This window comes from Amblyomma maculatum, chromosome 2 (genome assembly GCF_055883805.1).
Source record: "Amblyomma maculatum isolate TAMU_Amacu chromosome 2, ASM5588380v1, whole genome shotgun sequence".
Classification (NCBI taxonomy): domain Eukaryota; kingdom Metazoa; phylum Arthropoda; class Arachnida; order Ixodida; family Ixodidae; genus Amblyomma; species Amblyomma maculatum.
Genome location: NC_139345.1, coordinates 201,427,066 through 201,447,925, shown reverse-complemented (window position 1 = coordinate 201,447,925; position 20,860 = coordinate 201,427,066). Strand labels below are relative to the sequence as shown.

The following is a 20,860-nucleotide window of genomic DNA, read 5'->3' as shown; positions in this document are numbered from 1 at the left end:
ACCACACGTTTGGTGAGGACCAACAATATCTGTAATAACTGACTGTAATCTTCTAGCTAACACTTTCATCAATATTTTGTATTCTACGTTTGTCAAAGCAATTGGCCTATATGCTGTGACTTGCTTCAGCTTTTCCTCGTTATTTGTCTTGGGAATAATAATAGTATGAGATAGTCTGAAAGATTGCGGCAATCTATTGATTGCATAGGCTTCATGGAAGAGCGCTGCCAATATTGGAACTACTTCGTTCTTAAATTCTTTATAAAAAGCCGCACTTAGGCCGTCTGGCCCAGGCGACTTTCCCATATTTAAACCATCGATCGCTTTTTCTACCTCGATTTCTGTGATTGGCATCTCCAATCTTTCCTTCTTATCCTCGTCTAGTCGCGGCATAGCTGCAAGAAACTTTTGTTTGAAAGCTTTGTTTGAACAGCAAAGCTTTTGTTCAGCAAAGCTGAAAAGCTTTGCTGAACAGTTCCTGATAATATTAGAAGAAACCATGCCTGATATGATCGTCTTCCGACGATAGCACGCCACCCTATTCGATCTTATCAATGCGGTTTTTCTCGGCATGAGCCTTTTCAATTCCCAGTGCCCTTTTCGATGGCGTCTCGCCCATGGCCCAATTTTCCGCTCTTGCACGCACTAACGCTCCTCGGTATCTGTCTTCTTCTATCAGGTTAATCTGTTCTTTTATTTTTCGAATATCCTCTATCCATCTGCCGGGTGCCTTACATTCCTGTTCGTGTAGTTTTGCGAGCAAAGCCTTCAGCTGGGTTTCTGTAATTTTCTTCTCGTACAGCAGGTAACTGGATCTGTCAATGGCTTTAATTTTAATCTGTTCCTTGCACAACTCCCACTGTTTCCAGATTTCGAGCGAAGTCCCTGGCCTCACTTTAATCAATTCATTCAATACCACGCGTCTAAAGGCATCAACCTTAAGCAATTTATTGTTCAATTTCCATAACTCCCAGCTAAATGCATTGCTTCGTTTTTTGGTGCCCAGTAAGCACTGCACCAAACAGTGATCCGTGAATGTCATAGGCACAACTCGGTATTCATTGCATGAAGGAATCAAATCCAGCGACGCATAGATTTTGTCCAGACGCGCGTGGCTAGAACCTTGGAAGTGCGTGTACTGAACGGCACGCGGTCCTTCCAAGCAATCAGCCACATCCTTCATATTCCATTCGCTTATTATCTGGCATAACATTTCAGTGCTCTTGTCTCTGAATCCGCGTGTGCTGGTTTTGTCTCGAGCATTCAGTACACAGTTAAAACCGCCCAGCAATACTACCTGCCTTTCCGTACTTAACTGCCGCATAACATTCTCGAAAAACACTGTTCTTACTCCACACAGTTAGGAGCGTACACACAAATAATGCGCCACTCAACACTGCTGTATACACAATCAGCCACTACACACCGTCCAGAAGAGCATGAGGAGTAGCCCTTTACAACCAAACCAGGCAGCTTTTTGACAAACAATACACACCCGATCGATGTCCCTACTGCGTGGCTAACAATGGCGTAAAATCTAGCCGTGAAACGTGGCACCATGCTCCCGGTCTCTTCCTCCCCATCAACCTTAGTTTCTTGCACGGCAAGCACGTCAGTATTGTGGTCAGTTAAGAGCCGGTGCACCTGGCTCTGCTTCTTTTTGCCTGCCAATCCCCTGACATTTAACGTGGCTACTCTTAAGGTGGTTTCAGGCGCCATTTTCATCAAGAATGAAGAGACCGAAAGCATGGTGCTTACCTTTCCCGTCTAGCGAGTTGCTAGACGCCGTCGTTGGAGCCATCCCCGTCCGGTGCGAGCGGCTGACCCGGCAGCGGGGGCACTTTATCCGCTGCCCGTCTCACTGATGAAATGTTTGGCCGCGGACGTAGCGTGGACCGCCGGGTTTGCCCCGTTTTTGCTGGTGGCTCGTCGACGCTGGGGGCTGACGCCTGGTTACCTTCGGGTTCGGACTGTGTGTGGGATTGCTTGGCTGGGGCTGGGACGCCTGGCTTACGAACTCCGCTGGTGTCCGAGTGCTCCTCCCCATTATCCTGTTCCATACCGTTTGCCGACTCAAGTGACGTGCCTTCCTCATTGCTAGAGAGCTCAGGTATAGAGTCTGCTCTCCCCACATCTCTCGCAGCATTGCTGTTTTCTGCCGAGTCCACCGACAAATCTGTCTCCCGTGTCTGCTTTCGCACTTCTCCGGCACCTTTCGCCGCCTCCTCCACCTCGACTACGTCCATGGTGAGCTCCGCCGACCGTTCCGTAGTTCCACGTCCCGCGGGCGAACCGTACGTAAGCACACAGGCAGCCTCGTCATGTCCGTAGCGTCTACACTTTGGACAACGCGGTACCTTACATTCTCGTCGAACATGACCGGTGCCGCGGCAGCGCAGGCACTCCATCGCTCGCCCAGGCACCGCGAGAAGGGCTAGCTCTCCGGCTACTCGCAGCTGGTGCGGTAAGTCGTCGACCTTAATGCCGGGTTTCAATTTCAGGAGCACAGTCCTCGTGGTGGACCCCTTCTCTTTTACGCCTTGAACTCTCCACCTCTCCCGGGTCACCTCGGTCACATTCCCAAAAGCAGCAAAAGCCGTCCGGATGTCGTCGTCTGCCACACCGTGCAACATCCAGGGAAGTCGCAGCTTCACCTGTTGGTCTTCGGGATCGATAATGAGGCAGCGGCGTCCCTTAACTTCGAGTTCCTTGAAAGCCGCCAATTTCTTAGTTGCTTCTGTGCTGCTTAACGTGACCGCCCATACATGGTTGATCTGATACGCCCCCAACTCCACAACGTCGGGGAGCGCACCAGCGTTGGCAAGGGCGTCGCGGAAATCCTCGACCCTGTATGGCCTGACTCGCACATCGCGGTGCAAATAAAGTGTGTTAAAAACAACGCGTCCGGTGGGCAAAGTTGGCAGAATAATCTGATACTCGCTATCATCCATGTCGTCGAGCCTGTTTCCGCGGCTGGAAAGGGCCGCTATCGTCGCTCCGCTGGAGCACATGATTCTGCGACCATTCACTACGGTGGCCGGAAGTAGAATGCATGACTCGGCCACGACAGCGGTTGTGCGCTGTAGATAATGTGCCAGCACTCGTGCTTGCATGTATGCCTAAATTTTGCAAATCATAGGTGCTTGACCCATATCACGCAGCCGACAGGATTCGAACATGTGCGGGGAGACCCCAATGGATTTCAAGTCCATCGCCTTGACCACTCGGCCACGACTGCGGTTGAGCGCTGTAGAAAATGTGCCAGCGCTCGTGCTTGCATGAATGCCTAAATTTTTGCAAATCATAGGTGCTTGATCCATATCACGCAGCCGACAGGATTCGTACCTGTGCGGGGAGACCCAAATCAATTTCAAGTCCATCGCCTTAATCACTCGGCCACGACTGCTTTTTTTTAATAGCTTTTATTGAGACAAGCACGATACATTGTTAAAAGCACCCCGGCTGCTTCAGCCGGTCACAAGTTAAAATGACTTGATTTGAAGTAAATCGTCAAGCACACTCATCCACGCGGGTGAGTCTTTCTGCACTCGGTACACATCACGTATATACCATACACTTTCCACAAATTTTTCCTTTGTAGTTCGGACGTTTACATCTGCATTGCGTACCGCCATTCGAGTTTTCCATAAACTATATGGAGGTCGAGGAGCATAATCTTGTCGTAAGGGACACCTGTGTCATCTGTGTCTGTTGGTAAATAGCGGATTCCAATCGGTGTTAAAGGTAGTTCCTTTTTTAGTGTACGTTGCAGGACATCCCAATAGAAGATCGCGTCCCAACATTCAATGAACACATGTTCAACGGTTTCTGGCTTTTTGCACAGCAAGCAGTTAGTTGTCCATGGTACAAAAATGCGTTTGTCAGATAGCCATGTCTTAACCAGCAAGGTGCCCGTGTGTAGTTTGAAAAAGAATGTTTTTGTACTTGCTTTAACTGGCTTCCTTTTAATTCCTTTAAGAACATCTTGTCCTAGGCCTCCAGAGTTAATTATACGATACAGAGGCACTGGCATGATTACATCTATAAGATCTTTGTACAGTTTTTTCCTCTTTACAGTGCTGAGATACTCTTGTGAAAACCGAACCTTAAGAAATTGCACCGAGTCAACAACTTCTTTCAAATACCTTCTAGCGCCACAAGTTGACGATCTCACAGTGGACATTAAAAAATCAGGAAGAGCCCTGCTCAGACGCACCTGCATCATTTAGCGCAGAAAGGGGTCTTTCTGATCCCTCATAAACATAAAACGGGACACAACCTGGCGAACAAACAAATGCGCGAGACCCAGACCCCCATCTTGAACTGTTCGAAACAAATTGGTTCTTCTGACCCTCTCCCAACTTGAATTCCAGATAAACACAGCAAATGTCCTATGCATTTGTTGCACATTTACACGCGACACAGACAGAAACTGCTAAACATACCACACTTTGGCAATTAAAAAAATGTTGCATACTGTTGCTCTCGCAAACATCGACAAGTCTCGTCCTTGCCACGCCCTTGCTTTCTCGATCACTTTTGACGTCGTCTCGTTCTAGTAATCTGCGCTCTTTTTATAGTGCTCGAGAGGCACACCCAAGTAGTTCGATGGCATCTTTGTCCACTGCAGATTCGCGAACAACGGTGGTGTAATTCCCCAGCTTCTGTGCCAAAACCCCACACTCTTTTCCCAATTGATCTCAGCCCCAGTTTGCTGGCAAAACCGCTTGGCGACGTCAACACTTTCTTTCACACTCTCGCGGTTACTGCAGAATACAGCAATGTCGTCCGCATACGCAAGAATTTTAACATTAGATGACTGAAACCTGAAGCCATTTATTCGGTCGTTGTTAATAAGACTTAAACAGAAGCGCTCAAGGTAAAGTGCAAAAAGCAATGGTGAAAGCGGGCATCCCTGCCGTACGGAGGACCGCAGAGGGATGGGTTCACACAGGTTCTTATCGACGATTATTTGAACTGTACAGCTGCTGTAAACCATTTTAAGCCCGACTAGTATTATGCTGCCCACATTTACATGTTCCAAAACTGAGTACAGGACATCGTGCGCCACGCGATCAAACGCCTTCGACAGGTCTAGCTGTACCATTGCAACTCGGCCACCGAAGACATCACAGCACTCAAGGATACTTCGAGCGATGTGCACATTTGTGCAGATGGTACGCCCTTTCACTCCGCACATTTGGTGCGGTCCAACTAGGTCCGTAATGACACTCTGTGAACGGTTGGTTGGTTGGTTTGTGGGGTTTAACGTCCCAAAGCGACTCAGGCTATGAGAGACGCCGTAGTGGAGGACTCCGGAAATTTCGACCACCTGGGGCTCTTTAACGTGCGCTGACATCGCACAGCACACGGGCGCCTTGCTTTTCGCCTCCACCGAAAAGCGGCCGCCGAGGCCGTGATTCGATCCCGCGTCCTTGGGCACAGTAGTCGAGCGCCGTAACCACTGCGCCACCCCGGCGGGGCACTCTGTAAACGTTTGCCAAGAATCTTCATATAGATCTTATAGTCGACATTTGTGAGGGTTATCGGGCGATAAGCCCCCACAGACAGCATTTTTTCTCGGTCACATGTTTTGGGGATAAGCACAATGTGGGCAGTAGAAAAGGAAGGTGGCATTTGTTTTACATTGTATGCTTTTGCAATCATATCGTATAGCAGTGGGCTGACTTCTCTGAATGTTGTATAGAAAGCAGCGCCTAACCCATCAGGTCCTGGTGTTTTCCCAAGTGGCATTTCATCAATAGCCTTCTGAACTTCCTCTAAGCTAATAGGCTGTTCTAAGCGCGCACGTTTCTCTTCGTCTAATCGAGGCATGAGGTGCAAGAATTCGTCCCACAGACTGCCCTTTGCGCTTCTCTCATTCCCTATCAGTCCTTTGTAATGCTCAACAAACACTCGCTCGATTTCTTCGCGGTCGGTCGTTATTCTGTTGCGGTAGCGGATCTGTTGAATTTCATTTTGTGCTGCATATCTTCTTTCATCGCACAATGCACGCTTATTCGGCACTTCAGCCGCCCACAACTTTTCGGCGCGCGCCCTTATCACAGCCGCTCGGTAATTATCTGCCTCCAGAGCTTCTAGCTGGCTTTTGACTTCTCGGATTTCTTTAATGTACAAACCAGGCACTACTGTTTCCATACTTGTCAAAAAGTCTAATTTGCACTGCAATTCGTTGATTCGTCTCTTTTCGCTTTGATGAAGGATAGTTCCTCGTTCTATCGCTTTCATCTTGACTGTGTTCTTAAAATTTTCCCACTTATCTGCGCAGCTTGCTGATTTGACGCAAGGCATTTTGGTTAAGTCTATAATTTGTTTAACGAAGGTTTCATTCTCTAGCAATTTAACATTAAGTTTCCAAAGTTTCCAGTTGAAACGAGTCCGACTATGTTTATTCCCAAAGCTTACAATAACAAGGCTGTGATCGCTGAAAGAAACATGTTTCACTTCATGGTTGGAACACATTGTCACAAATCCTATGCTTGCGTATACTCTATCTAGTCTTGCATTGCTACCGCGTTGGAAGTGCGTAAAACATGGCTGCGAGCCTTGAAGCAACACCCAGCCCAGATCTTCCATGTCGTGTTCTTGAATTATTGCATCGAGATACTGCGCACTCTGATCACGCACAGGGGTGATCGGCACTCGATCCTCTGGCATGCAGACACAGTTAAAATCACCCATCAAAACGACGCTTCTCTCGCGTTCAAAAACACTTTGACCTTTTCAAAAAAACTAACACGTTCCTTGTAATTGTTAGGGGCATACACACAAATCACTCTCCAAAAGCACCCAGAAAGGGTGAAATCGACAACCAGTAACCGACCCTTTTCGGATGTGACAATGGTTTCATTCCCAATTCCAATATTATTTCTCAAAAATAACGCGCAACCTCCGGACTTTCCAACCGCGTGACATACGCAGACATTGTATCGGGACCGAAAAATTTCAACCATGCGATCAGTGTGTTCCTCGCTCTCAATCTTAGTTTCTTGTAATGCGATTATATCCAATTCATTTTCCAAAAAGAGGCGGCTGACCTGACACTGGCGCTTCCTCGCCGCCAGTCCACGCACGTTCAGCGTGGCTACGCGTAGTGGCAGTTGAATCTTTTGTTCATTTTTAAAGGCACCCACTGCTCGCGCATTGCTCACCTCAGGGTACCGTGGCGCTGAAGGGGGTTCCGCCTGCTGGAGCTCCACAAAGTGCACCGACTCGCAACGATCACCCGCACTTTCACAGTCCATGGTCAAAGTTTGACGGTCCAGCTCACAGTTCCCTTCCATGGTATATCGTCTCCACCATGGCACGCTGATCCGGAAACCGACGGCAGCACATTGCAGCTGTAGAAGCGCTATTCAGGTGCCTCTACCGCAGGTCGTATGTCTGGTGGAATATTTGGTCTTGGACTGTAGGGCGATCCTCGCGTCATTACCGTCTTGGTGGGCGGCTCCTCCGCGGGTGCTCCATCAGTTTGTCGGTCATCTTTCACAGTTTCGAGGTAAGCGCGTTTTGTGGCCGTGACAGCAGCTTCTTTCAATGAGACCTCATTACGGGGGTGTTCGATGTGAGGTTCGTCAAGTGTGTTAGCAGGGGCTCTGAGAGTAGGCGGCTGCTTTTCTTGGCTCGTCTTATCCTCGGAGACGTGTTGCGGTACTGGAGGTGCCTCGGCCGGACTTGTGCCGCTAGGCCCAACACTTGAAGGCTGCGTGCTCTTCTCGACGGTGTCTGCTTTTTCTCCAGCTGCCCTTGATGCTTCCTCTGCCTCAACCTCGTCCATAACGTGTTCTGTCACATCGACGTTCCTTCCAGGCCCGGTCTTGCTTGCGTACGTAGGTACACACTCGCTTTCGTCGTGTCCTAACCGGCGACAGCGCGAGCACCGAGGTACCCGACAGTCGCGGCGAATATGGCCTTTTCCTTGGCAGCGGAGGCAGAGCGGGGTCTCCCAGCTACAACCAAAAGTGCAGGTTCACCGGCTATTCGCAGTTGGTGAGGTATGTCTTCAACTGTCACTTTGGATTTGAGCTTCAGGCTTAGTACACGGGTCGTTGACCCTTTTTCTCTGACGCCGTGCACACGCCAGCGCTCCTTCGAAAAACTCGGTCACCTCGCCGTACGGAAGGAAAGCCGCACGCAATTCTTCATCAGTCAAGTTGTGAAGGACCCAGTGCACTTTAACGCGAAACTCTTGCTTGTTGGGGTCAATCACAAGACACCGGTGCTCCTTCACCGTCATGCTCCCGGCAGCAAGCACTTTCTTGACGGCTTCCGTGTTCTTAAACGTGACTGCCCACACATGATTCATTTGGAATGCTGCCAAGGCCACAACCTCGGGAAGTAATTCCAAACGGGCCAGGGCGTCCCTGTAGTCCTCGACCCTATACGGCCGCGCTCGAACGTCGCCGTGGAAAAATACGGTATTAAAAACAATACGACCTGTTGGGAGGTGGGGCAGCATAACTTCGTAGCCTGTGTCGTTATCTTCAGCAGTAAACCTGTTTCCGCGGCTCGGCTGAGCCGCTAACACCGCTTCGAAGGAGCACATGATGACACGTCCGTTCACAGTGGTGGCCGGAAGTGGAATCCACTCAGCCATGACTGCGGTTGAGCGCTGTAGAAAATGTGCCAGCACTCGTGCTTGCATGAATGAGTACATTTTGCAAAACATAGGTGCTTGACCCATACCACGGAGCCGACAGGATTCGAACCTGTGCGGGGAGGCATCAATGAATGTCGAGTCCATCGCCTTAATTACTCGGCCACGACTGCGGTTGAGCGCTGTAGAAAATGTGCCAGCACTCGTGCTTGCATGAATGCATACATTTTGCGAAACATAGGTGCTTGACCCATATCACGCAGCCGACAGGCTTCGAGCCTGTGCGGGGGAGACTCCAATGGATTTCGAGTCCATCGCCTTAACCACTCTGCCACGACTGCTTTTTTTTTCTTTATTGCCGTGAAACACAAAACAAAATACACATAATAAAACAAGTCAACTACACTTGACCTAAAGCGTACGCGGCTAAAATCATTTCAGGTGCACCTACACATCAAATAGACATTGCCATTGTGTTGGATCCTGCTGCATCCTGAAAGTTTCGCGTATATACACCACACTTTCAATAAAGTTTTCAAGCGCAGATCGTGTCTCTATATCTGCATGTCGCACCTGCATTCGGGTTTTCCACAAACTATGGAATCCAAGAAGCATAATTAAGTCGTAAGGTGCTTCATCGTTCTGCACTGGCAGGAATCTGATACCGTACGGAGTTAAGGGAAGTTCCTTTTTAATTGTCCTTTGGAGGACGTCCCATAGAAAGACAGCATCCCAACACTGTAAGTAAACGTGTTCAATTGTTTCCGGTTTTTTGCACAACAGGCAATTTGTTGTCCATGGGAGGAAGATACCTTTTTTATTCAGCCAGGATTTAACAGGGAGCGCATTAGAGTGAAGTTTGAAAAGGAACGTTTTAGCAGATGGCCTCACGGGCATCTTCTTAACTCTTTTCAAAACGTGCTGCCCAGGGCCTCCACAGTGTAATTACACTGTGGGATTACTTAATGCCCGGTAAAAAGGCACCGGCAGCATCACGGCAATCAGATCTTTATACAGTTTTTTTCTGGGAACATTGAAAAGGTAATCAAAAGAAAACCGCACTTCAGCAACTTGCACGAAAAAACAACCTCGCGCAGGTAGCCAATCACAGTACCAGGCATGTTTTCACATGACACTATCCATTCAGGGAGCAACCTCTGCAATCGCACTTGCATCACAGTTCTTAGAAAGGTATCTTTTTGATAACGCAGGAATATAAATCGCGAAACCACTTGATGCAAGAACAAATGGACAAGGCCAAGCCCGCCCCTTTTAACAGAAATAAACAAATTTGTCCGTGCGGTTTTTTCCCATGTGGTTGCCCAAATAAAAACAGCAAAAACGCGGTGCATTTTCTGAATTGAGGTTCGTGAGACACACATCACATTTATGAGGTACCACAGCCTCGAAATAAGAAAAACATTGCAAATAGAAGCGCGCGAAAACATTGACAGTTGCCTTCCTTGCCACGCATCCGCTTTTTCTTTCACTCTGGATGTTTCTTCCATCCAGTGCGCGTTGGAATCTCGATAACAATCTAAAGGCACGCCTAGATATCGCGTTGGGATAGCAGACCATCGCAGCTTACAGAAGAAATCAGGTGTCACGTCCAAATCACCGTGCCAAAACCCAGAGCTTTTCTCCCAATTGATCTTACATCCGGTTTGTCCACAAAATCTTTGGACGACACTCGTGACTTCACAGATGCTCTTTCTGGTTGCACAAGCACTGCTATGTCATCAGCATATGCTAGCATTTTTACGTGTGCTGATTGCAGCCTGAACCCTAAAATGCGATCGCTATCAATGATAGCCAAGCAAAGTGGCTCTAAATACAGTGCAAAAAGCAGGAGTGAGAGCGGGCAGCCCTGCCTTACCGAGGAACGTACAGCGATGCTGTCGGTCAGTTCACCATTCACTATAATAGTTCACGTAAGCCATTTTAACACCCTCCATTATGCCTTCACCAATGTTAGAATGCTCCAAAAGGGAAAAAAGAAGTTCGTGAGAAACACGGTCAAAGGCTTTCGCCAAATCTAACTGCATCATGGCTATCTGACCACCGAGTGCATCAACACATTCTAGTACGTTTCTTGCGACATGTGTATTCGTGGCAATGGTTCGACCCTTGATGCCACACGTTTGATGAGACCCAACCAGTTTTTTTATTACGCTTTGCAGTCTTTGTCTAAAACCTTCATGTACACCTTGTAGTCAACATTGGTGAGGCCAATCGGTCGATATGACCCCACCAACAGTCGTTTCTCCGGATCATCTGTCTTGGGTATTAGCACAATGTGCGATGTAGAGAAACAAAATGGAACAGTATAACGTTCATAAGCTAGTGATTACATCGAGCATAAACTGAGCCGCATACTGCTGAAAAGTTTTAAAGAAGGCAGCGCTTACACCATCCGGCCCAGGGGCTTTCCCAGGTGTCAGGTCATCTGTTGCAGATTCTATCTCCTGCAACGTTATCGGTTTTCATAGGTGCGCTTTACTTTCGTCATCCATTGCAGGCATCAGCCTTAGAAAATCTGTTTGAAAGCCGCCTACAGTCTCAAGCTTAGCGCTAAGCAGTTCTTCGAAGTGCTCTGCTACCGCACGCTGAATATCTTTAGCATCTTCAGTGATATGGCCGGCATACCTTATACTCCTTATTTCTTTCTGGCAGGCGTATCTTTTCTCGTCTGCTAGCGCTCGTTTTGTCGGCTCTTCTCCAGCCCAACGTTTTTCAGCCCTTGAACGTATAACAGCCGCTGTGTATCTTTCGCTGTCGATTGTTTCCAGCTCACTTTCAATCTGTCGTATTTTACTGGCGAAATGCACTGGCACAGTACTTTCCATGCAAAAAAAAAACTGAAGTTGTTCATTCAGTTCTTTTTCTTTTTCTTTATGCCGCACCTTACTGCTTTTTATGGATTTCAATTTGACCCACTCTTTGAAGCTGTCCCATTCCGCTGCAAAACTTACTGGTCGCATAGCCAGACGATTTTCAAACTCGGTCTTAACTTCCGTAAGGAACTCTTCATCCGCGAGAAGTTTGGCATTCAGTTTCCATAGGTACCAGTTAAAGCGCGATTTCTTTCCTTTCCTGCCAAACACTGCACTCACGAGACAATGATCACTGAAAGACACAGGTTTGACCTCATATGCAGTACATAGGGAAACAAGATCAACCGAGGCATACACCCTGTCCAATCTAGCATGGCTATCTCGCTGAAAGTGCGTGAACTCTGGCTGGTTTCCAGTGGAGCACACACTACCGACATCCTCAAGGCTATACTCATGCACAAGTGCATTCAACAGCTCGGAGCTTCCGTCTCTTCGAGGTTTACACTTCGCCGCTCGGTCCACAGCTGCGCACACACAGTTGTAATCGCCAAGTACACGCAAGATTTTTCAGTCTTCAACCGCAATTCAATAGACTCAAAAAACAATTCACGTTCGCATTTTGAATTGGGAGCATACACACAAACAACACGGCAGCATAAATTACAGTAGGTAAAATCAGTAACCAAAAGCCGACCACTTGGACAGGAAAAAACGGACTCTACGCTTACTCCCAGCGTGTTACGTATAAATAAAAGGCATCCACCGGATACGCCAACAGAATGGCATACACACACATAAGTTTGTTTGAAAAGAAGCCACCATACGGTCAGTGCTTTCTTGGCTCTCACTCTTTGACTCTTGCACAGCTGCTACATCTATATCATTATCTAAAAGGAGGCGACTGAGCTGGCATTGTCGCCTTCTCGCTCCCAGCCCTCTGACATTCAAAGTAGCGACGTGTAACGGCAAATAAGCTTGAGGGTCATGTTTTAGAGAGAGATGTCCGTACCCGCATGGTGCCTACCTTCATGATTGCGTGGCCTCCGCTTCTGAAGAACAGCGGCGTATGTATGCCTGTAATGTCCTCAAAGCAGAACGTCGGGATGCATTCAAACGAAGTCCAAGCACCTTGTTTCATTTTTGCTGACACAAGCACCGCTTGGTTGCCGAAGGTTCCTGACGCTGGTCGGTAGGCAGCCGACCCACAAAACGTTCAGGACACCACAGAACTACGGAGGCGGTTTCCCCGCCTGCCGCGTGTCAGCCGAGAAGTTCGGTTTAGGTCTCAAAGTTGCTCTTCGGATGCCCGCAGTTTTCGGCGGCGGCTTACCACAAACGCCGCCTGGCAGCTGAGTCTCCTCGAGGCTTTCCACGTGTGGACGTTTTGAGGCAATTAGGGCTGCTGTCTCCGGCAAAACTTCCATGGCATCAGTACAGGGAGGCTCAGTACTGAGATCCTCCTCAGCGTCAGAAAACTTCATTACGTCTTCAGACGCTTCCTTTGACGCGTTTTCATGGTCCTGGGATGGAACGTTCAAGACATGCCGAGTTTCATTCTTTTCTCTTGAGACCGCCACCTTATTCTTTGTTAAAACCGTCATGGCAGGCGCGCCCTGTTTTGTTGACTGACCTCTAATGTCAGCAGCCTCCTCCGCACCCACCTCGTCCATTATTAACTCCGTCGAGTTTTCGCTGGTCCCAGGTCCGGCAATGCTAGCGTAGGTACGAGCACACTGGCTGTCTTCATGCCCGAACCGTCGACAGGTTCCACAGCGAGGAACCCGGCACTCTTTGCGGATGTGACCCGTAGTCCGGCAGCATAGGCACAACGGGGGTCTGCCTGGCAGAATAACGAGCGCCAGCTCACCGCTAACATTCAGCTGATAGGCAGGTCGTTGAGCTTCATGCCAGCTTTCAGCTTCAGCGTGACGAGTGTAGTAGTTGAGCCCTTTTCAAACATACCTTTAACTCGCCAGCGCTGCCGTGTAACGTCGGATACCTTTCCCTACGGCGCAAAGGCAGCACGAACATCCTCGTCTGGCACGTTGTGTAGCAGCCAGTGAAGTTTCAGCCGCACGTCCTGGTTCGCCGGGTCTATCACCAAGCAGCGACTGTTTTTCACACAAAGCTCACCTACACTCAGAATCTTGGTCACTGCTTCAGTAACCTTGAAAGTGACGGCACAGACGTGGCTCATCCGATACGCCCCCATTGCGATAACATCGGGAATTAGAGAGTGCTGCGATAACGCATCCCGGAAATCTTCCACCCGGTACGGGCGGGCCCTGATATCTGCGTGCAAAAAAACGGTATTCAAAACAAACCGACTTGTTGGCAGTGCAGGCAAACAAACCTGGCAAGTATTGCCCTGTTCAGCAATCCTGTTACCGCGGCCTAACATGGCCGCTGAAACCGCTCCTGAGGAGCCCTGTATCCTGCGTCCGTTCACTGGCGTGGCCGCAAGCAGAATCCACTTGGCCACGACTGCGGTTGAGCGCTGTAGAAAATGTGCCAGCACTCGTACTTGAATGAATGCCTACATTTTACAAAACATAGGTGCTTGACCCATATCACGCAGCCGACAGGATTCGAACCTATGCGGGGAGACACCAAAAAATTTCGAGTCCACCCCCTTAACCACTCGGCCACGACTGCGGTTGAGTGCTCTAGAAAATGTGCCAGCACTCGTGCTTGCATGAATGCCTAAATTTTGCAAAACATAAGTGCTTGACCCATATCACGCAGCCGACAGGATTCGAACCTGTGCGGGGAGACCCCAATGGATTTCGAGTCCATCGCCTTAGCCACTCGGCCACGACTGCTTTTTCTTTCTTTATTGCCGGCTTCGACACACAATACACAACATACAAAAGTGATAAAACGTGTCAGCAAACCTTTAGCGGACACGACGCGTTAAAATTTATTCATCTCTACCAAGCTGTTAAGCTGGTCTATCCATTCTGGTGGTTCGGGGAGTGTTCGATACACTTCCCCCAAATGTACAACACTTTCTATAAAATGTTCCCGCACAGGGCGCACATCAACATCTGCATTGTTCAACTGATTCGCGTTTTCCACAAGCTGTGGAGGCCGAGGAGCATAATCGTATCCAGTGGACTATTGTCAGCGTGTAAAACCGGAAGGAATCTTATGCCGTACATATCTAGGGGTAATTCTTTTTTAAATGTCCTTTGAAGCACATCCCAGAAAAAGATGGGATCCCAACAATCCAGGAATACGTGTTCTAAGGTTTCAGCTTTCTTACATAGGTAACAGTTAGTTGTCCAGGGTACAAAAAGACCTTTTTCATGAAGCCATGTTTTTACTGATAACGTGTTGGTATGAAGTTTAAAGAAAAAGGATTTGACCGAGGGTAACACCGGCATTCTCTTCACTCTGTGCAAAAAATATACTCCTGGGCCTCCACATAATGGCAAACGGTAAAGTGGAACCGGAATCATTGCATCCAAAAAAATCTAAGTACAATTTTTTCCGCGTGACATCACTCAAGTATTGCATCGAAAATCGCGCATGCGGCATCCCGTATGCAAGTACCACTTCGCGTAGGTACCCTCTCACAGCCCCACCCATAGCATGACAAGAGCATACCACATATCCCGGAAGGAGTCTGCACAGTCGGAGTTGCACAACTGTGCGCAGGAACATGTCATTTTGATTTTGCAGAAACATAAATCGTGAGACGACTTGCCTCAAAAACAAATGTGCAAGGCCTAGCCGACCTTTTTTTGCAGACAGGAACAAGTTTGTCCGACTGGTTCTTTCCCACGTCGATGCCCAAATAAAAACGGCGAAAACACGGTGCAATTTTTGAATGCTGATCCGAGAGGCACTGAGCACATTCATGAGATACCATATTTTTGCAGTGAGAAATAAATTGCACACGGTAGCCCGCGAAAATACAGATAATTTCTTCCTTGCCACGCATCGGCCTTTTCTTTTGCATTTAAAGTTTCATCTTTCCAATACGAATCAGGATCCCTGTATGCTTGGAGAGGTACACCTAGATACATTGTAGGAATCGTTGACCACTGCAGTCGAAAGTAGTACTCTGGCGTGTCTTCCCAACTGCCGTGCCAGAAGCCATAGCTCTTTTCCCAGTTTATTAACGCCCCCGTAGACTGACAATACTTGTGGACTACGTTTGTCGCTTCACAGATGCTATCTCTATCTGAACAGAAAACCGCAATATCATCGGCATAGGCCAATATTTTAACATGCGCTGACTGAAGCCTGAAGCCCGTTACGCTCTCATTATTTCGGATAGCCAAGCAAAGAGGCTCAAGGTAGAGTGCAAACAACAGGGGCGACATGGGACAGCCCTGCCTAACTGACGACCGCACTTGCAGGCTTTCGGTCAGTTCTCCGTTCACTATAATTCGCGTTGTGCAGTTGGCATACGCCATTCTGACGCCGTCTGTTATTAAATCCCCAACAATGGAGTGATCCAATATGGCAAACAGCCCATTATGCGACACCCGGTCAAATGCTTTTGCAAGATCCAGTTTGATCATTGCCACACGGTCACCAAGTGCGTCACAACATTCTAGTACGCTTCGCGCTACGTGAATGTTCATGGCAATGCTGCGTCCCTTTATGCCACAAGTCTGATGCGTGCCAACCAGCTTTATTATCACACATTGCAGTCGTCTTGCCAACACTTTCATAAATATTTTATAATCAACTTTGGTGAGGCTTATCGGGCAATAAGACCCCACCAACAAACGCTTTTCCGGCTCCTCAGTTTTCGGAATCAGTGTGGTATGAGAAGTTCTGAAGGACAGTGGAACACGGTTTTGCTCATAAGCTTCATTGATAACTTTCAGGAGGAGGTGAGCTATCACTGGCTTAAACATCTTATAAAAGGACGCCCCTAATCCGTCAGGGCCTAGTGCTTTACCAGCTGGCAGAGCATCTATTGCGTCCTCTATTTCTTCGACGCAAATTGGCGTTTCTAGTCACTCCTTTTCTTCATCATCAAGCTTGGGCATTAGAGGCAAAAATTCTGCTTCAAAATCCCCTACCATTTTTCGCGGGTGACCAATTAGGTCTTTGAAATGACCGGCAATTACATGTTTGATAACACTGCCACCCGACGAAACATCATTCCTACTTCGTATTTTCCGCATTTCCTTACGGCTCGCGTATCGCTTTTCGTCCGATAAAGCGCGCTTTGTAGGTGCTTCAGCGGCCCACAGCTTCTCAGACCGTGCGCGAATAACCGCCGCTCTGTACCTATCTGTATCTAATCTTTCCAACTGTATCTTGATGCTCCTTAGCTCTTTGGAAAATGTACCTGGTTGTGCGAATTCTATACCAGTAAGGAATTCTAGTTGCTCACAGGTGTTTTTCGTTTTGTTTCTGTTCATATCGCAGTTTACTACGTTTTTCAACTGCCTTCAGTTTTACTGCCTGTTTAAATTCTTCCCAGCCAACGGCAACACTTATCGGCTGCTCTGCAAGCAACTTTTTTAGCTCCTCCTCAACGTCCTTAACATAACCCTCATCCTCCAACTATTTCGTGTTGAGTTTCCATAGGTCCCAATTAAAGCTGTTTTTGCTTTGATTTCTGCCGAAGTTTGCAATCACTAGACAGTGATCACTAAAGCACACTGGTCTAACCTCATACGATGTACACAGCGGCACTAATTCAAGCGATACATACAACCGATCAAGTCGTGCGTGGCTACTGCCTTGAAAATGAGTGAATTGGAGTTGAGTAGCATTTGCAAACACACTTCCAACATCTTCCAAGTTGTGACCGTGAATAACTGAATTCAGGATCTCCGCACTCTTATCGTTCACTGTCAAGCATTTTACACGGTCTTAGCGCGACAAACACAGTTGAAATCCCCCAACAAAACTGTGACCTTTTCACAATCTAGGTACGTCTGGAAACGTTCAAAAAACATTATTCTCTCGGAAGCTATATTAGGTGCATACACACACATAACTCTGAAGTTTACATCGTAATGTGAAAAATCAACAATCAGGAGCCGGCCACTTTGACACGAAAACAGCGACTGCACATTTATACCAACATTGCTACGTATGAAAAGGGCACAGCCTCCAGAGGAACAAACTGAATGACACACACAAACGTCGAAATGCAAGTCGGAAAGCGGGCAGCATTCGATCCGTCGCTTCTTGGCTATCAATTTTGGTTTCTTGAACAGCTACTACGTGCAGATCGTTCTCAATGAGAAGGCGGTTAAGCTGGCACTGTAGCCTTCTTGCTCCGAGGCCCCGTACGTTTATTGTAGCTACACGTAGCGCTTCAGGGAGGTTGATTGCCATGTCGAAGAAAGGAAAGGACCCTATCTCATGGTGTCTACCTAAACGACAAACCCCGCAACCCCATGCCACCTCTGTATGGCATGAACTACACAAAACTACGGAGGCGGTTTACCCGCCTGCCGTGTTTCTACAGGAATGTTCGGACGCGGTTTCAAGGTCGAACGCCTCATACCTGATGTTTTAGTCGGCGGCTCGTCTCCGCCACTGGCACCAAGTTGGGGCACATTAGGAGCTAGTTGCTCGTGCGGCCGTTTTCCGACCGTGTGGCTGACCGCTGTACCGAGAACGTCCATGGGCTGGGTGTCGCGAACTACAGAGTCAAATAATGTCACAGCCGCACCATTCGGCACGACGGCGACGGCCGATGCAGACTCTGGGGAAGACTTCTCGGGCGTTGCGCCAGCGACAGGTTGACACTCCAGTTGATCCGTCTGTGGGGCGCCCACCGTGGTCTCTTGCAGCGACGATACATTAGCCGCTCTCTATGCCTCCTCCGCGTCGGCTTCATCCATGAGCAGTTCGGCAGCGTCTACGCTGCTCACGGGCCCTGCGACGCTGATGTACGTCCGAGAACACTGGGTCTCGTCATGTCCGAAGCGACGGCAGGAACCGCGCCGTGGAATGCGGCAGTCACGCCGAATGTGGCCCGTGCCTCGACACCGCAGACAGAGGGGAGCCCTGCCCGCAACGACCACAAGGGCTAGCTCTCCAGCGACGTTCACCTGGTGGGGCAGGTCGTCCAGCTTCACGCCGGCATTCAACTTTAACGTCACCAGCGTCGTGGTCGAACCCTTATCCGCCACACCCTGTGCGCGCCACCGCTCCTTAGATATGTCGGTCACTTTGCCGAACGGCGCGAAAGCGAGCCGCACGTCCTCGTCCGGTACGCTGGGCAGCAGCCAATGTAGCTTCATTCAGATGTCTCGGTTCGCCGGGTCAACCACGAGGCATCGAGCAGATTTCACTTTCAGCTCACCCATTTGCACAATCTTCTTTACGCCCACGTCGTCCTTAAAGGCCCAAACGTGGCTCATGCGGTACGCCCTGAGGGCGATAACTTCCGGCAGGAGCGATAGGGGAGCGAGTGCATACCGGAAATCTTCCACTCGGTATGGGCAAACCCTGATGTCTCCGTGCAAGAAAAAAGTGTTTAGAACGAATCGTCCTGTAGGCAAACTAGGCAATACGACCTAGTATTCTTCACCCGATGAAAAAATCCTGTCACTGCGGCCGAGTGGTTAAGGCGATGGACTCGAAATCCATTGGGGTCTCCCCGCACAGGTTCGAATCCTGTCGGCTGCGTGATATGGGTCAAGCACTTATGTTTTGCAAAATTTAGGCATTCATGCAAGCACGAGTGCTCGTACATGTTCTACAGCACTCAACCGCAGTCGTGGCCGAGACTTCCGGCCACCGAGCGTGACGGACGTGTTATGACGAGCTGCGTTGGAGCGGCTACAGCGGCCATGTCGAGCCGCAGTGACAGGATTTTTTCATCGGGTGAAGAATACTAGGTCGTATTGCCTAGTTTGCCTACAGGACGATTCGTTCTAAACACTTTTTTCTTGCACGGAGACATCAGGGTTTGCCCATACCGAGTGGAAGATTTCCGGTATGCACTCGCTCCCCTATCGCTCCTGCCGGAAGTTATCGCCCTCAGGGCGTACCGCATGAGCCACGTTTGGGCCTTTAAGGACGACGTGGGCGTAAAGAAGATTGTGCAAATGGGTGAGCTGAAAGTGAAATCTGCTCGATGCCTCGTGGTTGACCCGGCGAACCGAGACATCTGAATGAAGCTACATTGGCGGCTGCCCAGCGTACCGGACGAGGACGTGCGGCTCGCTTTCGCGCCGTTCGGCAAAGTGACCGACATATCTAAGGAGCGGTGGCGCGCACAGGGTGTGGCGGATAAGGGTTCGACCACGACGCTGGTGACGTTAAAGTTGAATGCCGGCGTGAAGCTGGACGACCTGCCCCACCAGGTGAACGTCGCTGGAGAGCTAGCCCTTGTGGTCGTTGCGGGCAGGGCTCCCCTCTGTCTGCGGTGTCGAGGCACGGGCCACATTCGGCGTGACTGCCGCATTCCACGGCGCGGTTCCTGCCGTCGCTTCGGACATGACGAGACCCAGTGTTCTCGGACGTACGTCAGCGTCGCAGGGCCCGTGAGCAGCGTAGACGCTGCCGAACTGCTCATGGATGAAGCCGACGCGGAGGAGGCATAGAGAGCGGCTAATGTATCGTCGCTGCAAGAGACCACGGTGGGCGCCCCACAGACGGATCAACTGGAGTGTCAACCTGTCGCTGGCGCAACGCCCGAGAAGTCTTCCCCAGAGTCTGCATCGGCCGTCGCCGTCGTGCCGAATGGTGCGGCTGTGACATTATTTGACTCTGTGGTTCGCGACACCCAGCCCATGGACGTTCTCGGTACAGCGGTCAGCCACACGGTCGGAAAACGGCCGCACGAGCAACTAGCTCCTAATGTGCCCCAACTTGGTGCCAGCGGCGGAGACGAGCCGCAGACTAAAACATCAGGTATGAGGCGTTCGACCTTGAAGCCGCGTCCGAACATTCCTGTAGAAACACGGCAGGCGGGTAAACCGCCTCCGTAGTTTTGTGTAGTTCATGCCATACAGAGGTGGCATGGGGTTGCGGGGTTTGTCGTTTAGGTAGACACCATGAGATAGGGTCCTTTCCTTTCTTCGACATGGCAATCAACCTCCCTGAAGCGCTACGTGTAGCTACAATAAACGTACGGGGCCTCGGAACAAGCAGGCGACAGTGCCAGCTTAACCGCCTTCTCATTGAGAACGATCTGCACGTAGTAGCTGTTCAAGAAACCAAAATTGATAGCCAAGAAGCGACGGATCGAATGGTGTCCGCTTTCCGACTGCATTTCGACGTTTGTGTGTGTCATTCAGTTAGTTTCTCTGGCGGCTGTGCCCTTTTCATACGTAACAATATTGGTATAAATGTGCAGTCGCTGTTTTCGTGTCAAAGTGGCCGGCTCCTGATTGTTGATTTTTCACATTACGATGTACACTTCAGAGTTATGTGTGTGTACGCATCTAATATAGCTTCCGAGAGAATAATGTTT

At 49.3% G+C, this 20,860-nt stretch overlaps 3 non-coding genes across 3 annotated transcripts; 1 reads left to right on the top strand and 2 right to left on the bottom strand.

Annotated features, from left to right (window-relative positions):
• Window positions 1-3,156: 3,156 nt before the first annotated feature.
• On the bottom strand, window positions 3,157-3,238 carry TRNAS-UGA (transfer RNA serine (anticodon UGA)). The gene has a single exon. It is a non-coding gene; the product is annotated as a tRNA-Ser (tRNA).
• A 10,953-nt stretch (window positions 3,239-14,191) lies between these two features.
• On the bottom strand, window positions 14,192-14,273 carry TRNAS-CGA (transfer RNA serine (anticodon CGA)). Its single transcript has one exon. It is a non-coding gene; the product is annotated as a tRNA-Ser (tRNA).
• Window positions 14,274-18,992: 4,719 nt separating this feature from the next.
• TRNAS-CGA (transfer RNA serine (anticodon CGA)) lies at window positions 18,993-19,068 on the top strand. The gene has a single exon. It is a non-coding gene; the product is annotated as a tRNA-Ser (tRNA).
• The last annotated feature ends 1,792 nt before the right edge of the window (window positions 19,069-20,860 follow it).